The sequence below is a fragment of the Colobus angolensis genome, unplaced genomic scaffold, assembly GCF_000951035.1.
Source record: "Colobus angolensis palliatus isolate OR3802 unplaced genomic scaffold, Cang.pa_1.0 Scaffold264, whole genome shotgun sequence".
Taxonomy (NCBI): Eukaryota; Metazoa; Chordata; class Mammalia; order Primates; family Cercopithecidae; genus Colobus; species Colobus angolensis.
The window spans coordinates 170,693-177,243 of record NW_012115866.1 but is presented as its reverse complement, the minus strand read 5'-3'; the positions used below and the strand labels follow the sequence as shown (position 1 = coordinate 177,243).

Here is a 6,551-nt window from a genome sequence, read left to right as displayed (position 1 = left end):
GTCTCGGCCTCCCAAAGTGCTGGGATTACAGGCTTGAGCCACCGCGCCCGGCCAACAAATGTTAAATTAATGAGTTGTGCCATGAAGTTCCTTTCTATGTTTAATAGAGCTGACCTGTGTAGCCAATAGGGTATTGCAAAAATGCCAGTGCATTTCATGAAGCCTCAGTTTCCATGGCTAAGTGCCTCATCTTTTGGTTATTCCCAATTTCAGATTCCAGAGAAGGGGAATATGATTGGCTCATCTCATCTGTCTGTACCAAGTCATGCCATAGATTGCCAGGTGGCCTATAAACTGGAAGCTTCAGGGAGATGTGTCTACCTACCTTAGTCAGTTAGAAGTCCCATGGCCTCTCAGACACTGTGGTTGACAAGTTTAGTATGATAGGATCACATCTTATCAGAGGAGTGATTCTAAAATCTCTATGTAAGACTTTATCCCATACAGTCAGAGTTACTCATGAAAATCCCTCAAATTACCCATACATTTATTCATTTACTTATTTATTTTTTTATTTTTATTGTTTTTGAGATGGAGTCTCACCCTGTTGCCCAGGCTAGAGTGATCTCGCAATTACTGCAACTTCTGCCTCCTGAGTAGTTGGGATTACAGGCATGCACCACCATACCTGGCTTATTTATTTATTTATTGTATTTTTAGTAGAGATGGGATTCTCCTTGTTGGCCAGGCTGGTCTTGAACTCCTGACATCATATGATCCGCCCACCTCAGCCTCCCAAAGTGCTGGGATTACAGGTATGAGCCACCACGCCCGGACAAAAAACACACATCTTTAGACATGAGAGTCACAGTCCGCATAATGAGATGCTCACAGTATAAGAGGCACTTGGGAGACCCACTGAGAGAATAACAGGCTCCCACCACATCTATCTCTGCTCATTGTGGGCACACACTCTGACTAGAATGATAGGTAGACTCGCTGGCACTATTTAAATTGTCCTCTCCCCTCCCCTCCCCTCCTTTCCTCCTTCCTTCCTTTTTTCTCTTTTATTTACACATACAAGCTACAAGGGTTTAAACATCCACTTGCTCTTGTTGGATTTACACATGAATTGCATGGAGGTCTGAATATAAGAGGAAGAAAATTAATCTGATCCCAGTGAGAAAGCCCTGAGTACAGATGTAAAAGAAGAAAGCAGCAAAATTGTATTTATAATCCTATTTCCTGAAATAGATCTCTTATATGAAATGTAAGGAGATTTTAGAAAACAGCTATTACCTATTCTGAGGGAAATTAGACAAGGACAGTGCAGGGGGAACTGGGTGCTTCATCATATTAGATTGTCCCTGGAAGCTGAAATGAATAGGCTTACAGAAAACTGGATTCAGCAGAAGATAAACAAGAGAAACCTTTGTGGCAAGTGAGGGATATTAATGGAGAGATGAAAAGAAAACAAGGGAAAATGGCAGGCATTTAGGATAAAGTGTGAAGATATAGTATGAGGGAAAAAACACTTTAAGTTTCTGGATAAAATAAATCATTTTATGTATGGTGGAAGGAAATCAATAATCAAAAACTTGTTCTCTCTCACACACCACACACACACACACACACACATACACACACACACACACACACACACACCCCATTATAAAATCCTTAAGGACAAAGAGCGTGTCTATTTTCTTCACTGCTCTCTCCTCAGAACTTAAAACAGTACCTACCTAACATATAGTAAGCATTCAATAAATATTTGTCAAATAAATGAATGCAAGTCTTTAAAATGAACTGAGATGGGTCATCTTGTACCAATTAAAACGAGACTACCGACCCTAAGCTATCTCTTGGGGAAACTCTTAAACTTGGTACCAAAATAAAGACTTATGGCCGGGCGTGGTAGCTCATGCCTGTTAATCCCAGCACTTTGGGAGGCTGAGGCAGGTGGATCACCTGAGGTCAGGAGTTCAAGACCAGTCTGGCCAACATGGTGAAACCCCGTCTCTACTAAAAATACCAAAATTAGCTGGACGTGGTGGTGCATGCCTGTAATCCCAGCTACTCGGGAGGCTGAGGCATGAGAATTGCTTGAACCCGGGAGTGGGAGGTTGCAGGGAGCCAAGATGGGATCACTGCACTCCAGCCTGGGCAACGAGCAAAACTCCGTCTCAAAAAATAAATAAAGACTTCTCCCAAATTTCGTGCAGAAAAAATTCAAACTTAGATGATTTCCGAAGATCTTAATAATCAGGACAACCTTGAACTTCACATGCAACACTCAATGCCTGAGACAATGGAGTGAAAGCCACCAGATCATTAAGGGAAAAGTGTTCCCCAGGACTCTTGAAGCCAGCCCTGATGTTGGCCACTGGAAAAGCCAATCAAGGAAAATTTCTGACCTTCGGTGAAACACAAAGACTAAAGGACCCCTGTGCTGCGTGTGATGTGATTTTGAGGGAAAAAAAAAAAAAAAAGGCCAGGTGTGGTGGCTCACGCCTGTATTCCCAGCACTTTGGGAGGCCCAGACAGGAGGATCCCTTGAGCTCACGAGTTCAAGACCATCCTGGGCAATATGGCAAAACCCGGTCTCTACAAAAAAAAAAAAAAAAAAGAGAGAAAGAAAAACAGCCAGGTGTGGCGGCACGTGTCTGTGGTCCCAGCTACCCTGGAGGCCGAGGCGAGGGGATCTGTTGAGCCTGGGAGGTGGAGGCTTCAGCGAACCAAGATCACACCATAGCACTCCAGCTTGGGCCACAGCACTCCAGCTTGGGCCACAGCGCAAGATTGTCTTAACAAAACAAAACACAACAAAACAAAACAAAAAAAACTAAAGGAACCTCCCTGGCCCGGTGCCGCTAGCCCTTAGGTCCTGATGGGGGAGTCGGTCAGTCAATGCATGGGTGAGCAAATGAGTGAAGCAGCAACGCCAGCACAGCGCTGGCCCGGATCTAAATTGGCGGGAAGGCGGGGCCGCTGGGGACTTGGCAGACCCCTCGGCCTGGCCGGCGCCTGAGGACCCTAGGATCACAGCGTGGGGCTGGGGTGGGACAGGGCCGGGCAGCTCCCCCTGCAGAGCTGGGTCAGGGCCTTGTTGTGGCCGGGGGAGCGGGCGCGAGGGCGAGCAGAAAGAGCAAGACCCCCCGGAGCCCAGCACAGCGCCCCTCACCACCGGGAAAGGCGGCTGGGCCCGACCGGGCTCCTGCATCCCCCAACCCCGGAGCGTGCAGCCGCCCCAAACTCCCAGCGGCCTCCGGCTTCCAGGTGAGCACCACTGGAAGGGATCGGCGTCGCGTCCTCCCCGCCGCTGGGGACTCCCCGCCGCTGGGGCCTCCTCAGCCCCGTCCCCGCCGCTTCACGCTCTCCGCGTGGAAGGACGGGGGTCCGGGGACCTCTGCAAACGGCTGATACCCCGAAGCCCGGCTCCTCCGCCACGCTCTCCCTCCCTGGCGCTTCCGCCGCGCGGCCGCTTCCGGCACTGAGGACGCCCCGGGCTCCAGTGTTCAGCCTGCGTTTGTGGACACCCGCGATGCGCAGGAGGTTGGACAGGACCGCCCCAAACCTGCGTCGTGGGGCTTCGCCCTCCTGAGATCACCCAGGCAGCCTGTGCGCGGCCCCACTACATCGCCTGAGGCGACACCGCCTGAGCGCGTTCAGAAAATACGCAGTACTTTTATTTTTATTTTTATTTTGAGACAGGGTCTCCCTTTGTCGCCCAGGCTGAAGTGCAGTGGCGCGACCTCGGCTCACCACAGCCTGGAACTTCCAGACTCAAGCCATTCTTCCGAGTAGGTGGGACTACAGGCTCATGCCACCACGCCCGGCTAATTTCTCAAGTTTCTGTAAAGATGAGGTCTCACTACATCGCTCAGGCTGGTCTTGAGCTCCTGAGCTCAAGCGATCCTCCCACCTTGGCCTCCCAAAGTGATGAGATTACAGGCGTTAGCCACTGTGTGCGGCTGGTAGTACTTTTTGTACCTTGGGGACAAAAATAAAAACCCAGTCACTTAAGTGGCACTCCTACAGCAGCAATGACTTAATAACTAGAGAAAGAAAAAGAAAAAATACTGGTGTCTGAACAAAGAGACATACTTAGAAAATTGTATTACACTGACTGACATGCCTAATTCCCATCCCTTGTGGGGCGTGGGGGGAGGAACACTGACTTCCCACCTCCGAAACCCCCCAAAATGATAAAAATAAATGAGCAGAACAGACCCAAAACAGCAGCCCTAGCTCCCATCATTCCCAAGCAGTTTGCTGACTGACTCACCCAGCATTTCCTAGATGCAAAGAAGAGCCCCTTCCATCAGGTGAAGAAGAAAAGGGGGTCTGGGCACTGTGGCTCACGCCTGTCATCCCAGCGCTTTGGGAGGCCGAGGTGGACGGATCACTTGAGGTCAGGAGTTCAAGACCAGACTGGCCAACATGCTGAAACCCCATCTTTACTAAAAACACAAAAAAATTAGCCAGGCATGGTGGCGCCTGAGGCAGAAGAATTGCTTGAACCTGGGAGGCGGAGGTTGCAGTGAGCCGAGATCGTGCCACTGCACTCCAGCCTGGGCGACACAGTGAGACCCTGTTCAAAAAAAAAAAAAAAAGAGAAGAGGAAGAAGAAGAAAGGCGGGGTGTTTAGGGGGGTTTATCTGAGGGTGGCCAGGCAGCTTCTGCAATCTGCACTGAGGAGCAGCCAGGCCTGCGGGCAGGGACGTCCAGGGGCAGCCAAAGCAGCCCCAGCCTTGCCTTCCTGTCTGTCTGCGCCGCTGTGCTCGGTGGCATCTTTTTTCGACTCACTGTGTCCCTGTTTCTGTTTTTCTGTCTTGCTGTCACTTGAATCCCGTTTGACTCTGTCTCCAACTGTCCCTGCCTCAGGACAAAAATCTCTTCTCCCTGTTTCCCCAGCTCGCCTACTTTTCCCCTCTCCCCACTGTGCAGAGCTGCTCCCTCACCTCTGCTGAAACACGTGGGTCTTTCCATGATCCGAACAAGGCTGGTGATTACACTAACTTACCCTGTCTCTGGATGTCCCCATCCAGATCCCCAGGGCAGACTGAACCCATCTGGGGCACTTCCGCACAGGGGCAGCTGCCCCCTCTGTCCTGTGGTTGTGAGAGCACGTGGGGTTGGAATGGGGACACAGTCCACTCTTGGGAGTGGCAATGAGTGTGAGAGTTCTCAGATAAAGGGCAAAACCTGGGGACATACCTCAGAAAAAGGCTTCTACTTAGGGCAGTGAAACTACTCTGTGTGATACATCCATACTCTGTATGGATGCAAGTCATTGTACATTTGTCCAAACCCACAGGATGTGCAACAGCAGAGTGAACCCTAATGTATGCTGTCGACTCTGGACAATGATGATGTGTAGGTTCATGGATTGTAACAAACGGACTGCTCTGAGGGGATGTTAATCATGGGGGAGGCTGGCAGGGAGTACACCGGAACTCTCTGTACCTTCCTTTTTGCTGTGAACATAAACCTGGTCTAAAAAAAAAATAAGTCTTAAAAAAAAACTTTAGCTGGGTGCAGTGACTCATGCCTATAATCCCAGCACTTTGGGAGGTTGAAGTGGGCGGGTCGCTTGAGCCCAGGAGCTCAAGATCAGCCTGGGTAAACAAAGTGAGACCCCCATCTAATTAAAAAATTAGCCAGGCATGGTGGCACATACCATAGTCCCAGCTACTCGAGAGGCTGAGGTGGGAGGACCACCTGAGTCCAGAAGGTCAAGGCTGCAGTGGACTATGATCACACCACTGGCACTCCAGCCTGGGCGACAGGGAAGACCTTGTCTCAAAAAAAAAAAAAAAAATTTCAAGGACCAGGAGTGGTGGCTCACACCTGTACTCCCAGAACTTTGGAAGGCCGAGGTGGATGGATTGCCTGAGTTCAGGAGTTTGAGACCAACCTGACCAACACAGTGAAACCCCATCTCTACTAAAAATATAAAAATTAGCCGAGCATGGTGGCACGTGCCCTGTAATCCCAGCTACTTGGGTGGCTGAGGCTGGAGAATCACTTAAACCCAGGAGGCGGAAGTTGAAGTGAGCCAAGATCACGCCATTGCACTCCAGCCCTGGGCAACAAGAGCTAAACTCCATCTCAAAACAAAACAAAAAATTAAATTTTCCTTAAAACTAAAAAGAAAATAAAAGGCTTCTATGTTAAGGAAACCTCACAAAAAGAGGTGATCCTGGAAATCCTGCAGAAAAACCTGAATGTAACTCTCCTAATGCCTTGTGCTCCCTTTTGCAGATTTTATAAATATATAAAAATGTATGTACATTCCTAAGGCTTAAAGATAAATTTCACATGTGACTGTGAAATGAGATCGTAAAAAGATGTTTCTGTTCTATATGATTCAGTGTGAAAGGCTTTCTAAATGCAGTATGTTGCATTAGTATCTTCATACAGTCTCTTCCCGACATCAAGATTCTATGCTTATATATCATGCATTAACATTACTGAAAATCTACGTAAAAACTTGGCCCAGGAAGAACCTAATTCGCCAGGCGCGGTGGCTCAAGCCTGTAATCCCAGCACTTTGGGAGGCCGAGACGGGCGGATCACGAGGTCAGGAGATCGAGACCATCCTGGCT

The 6,551-nt window shown here is 49.1% G+C and overlaps 1 long non-coding RNA gene across 1 annotated transcript in view; it reads left to right on the top strand.

Annotated features, from left to right (window-relative positions):
- Nucleotides 1-2,771, top strand: part of LOC105515575 — a 5,012-nt gene extending 2,241 nt beyond the window's left edge. Inside the window, exon 3 of the long non-coding RNA XR_001002351.1 lies at nt 2,166-2,771. This is a non-coding gene — a long non-coding RNA (uncharacterized LOC105515575). The remainder of the gene's footprint in view (nt 1-2,165) is intronic.
- Nucleotides 2,772-6,551: the final 3,780 nt, after the last annotated feature.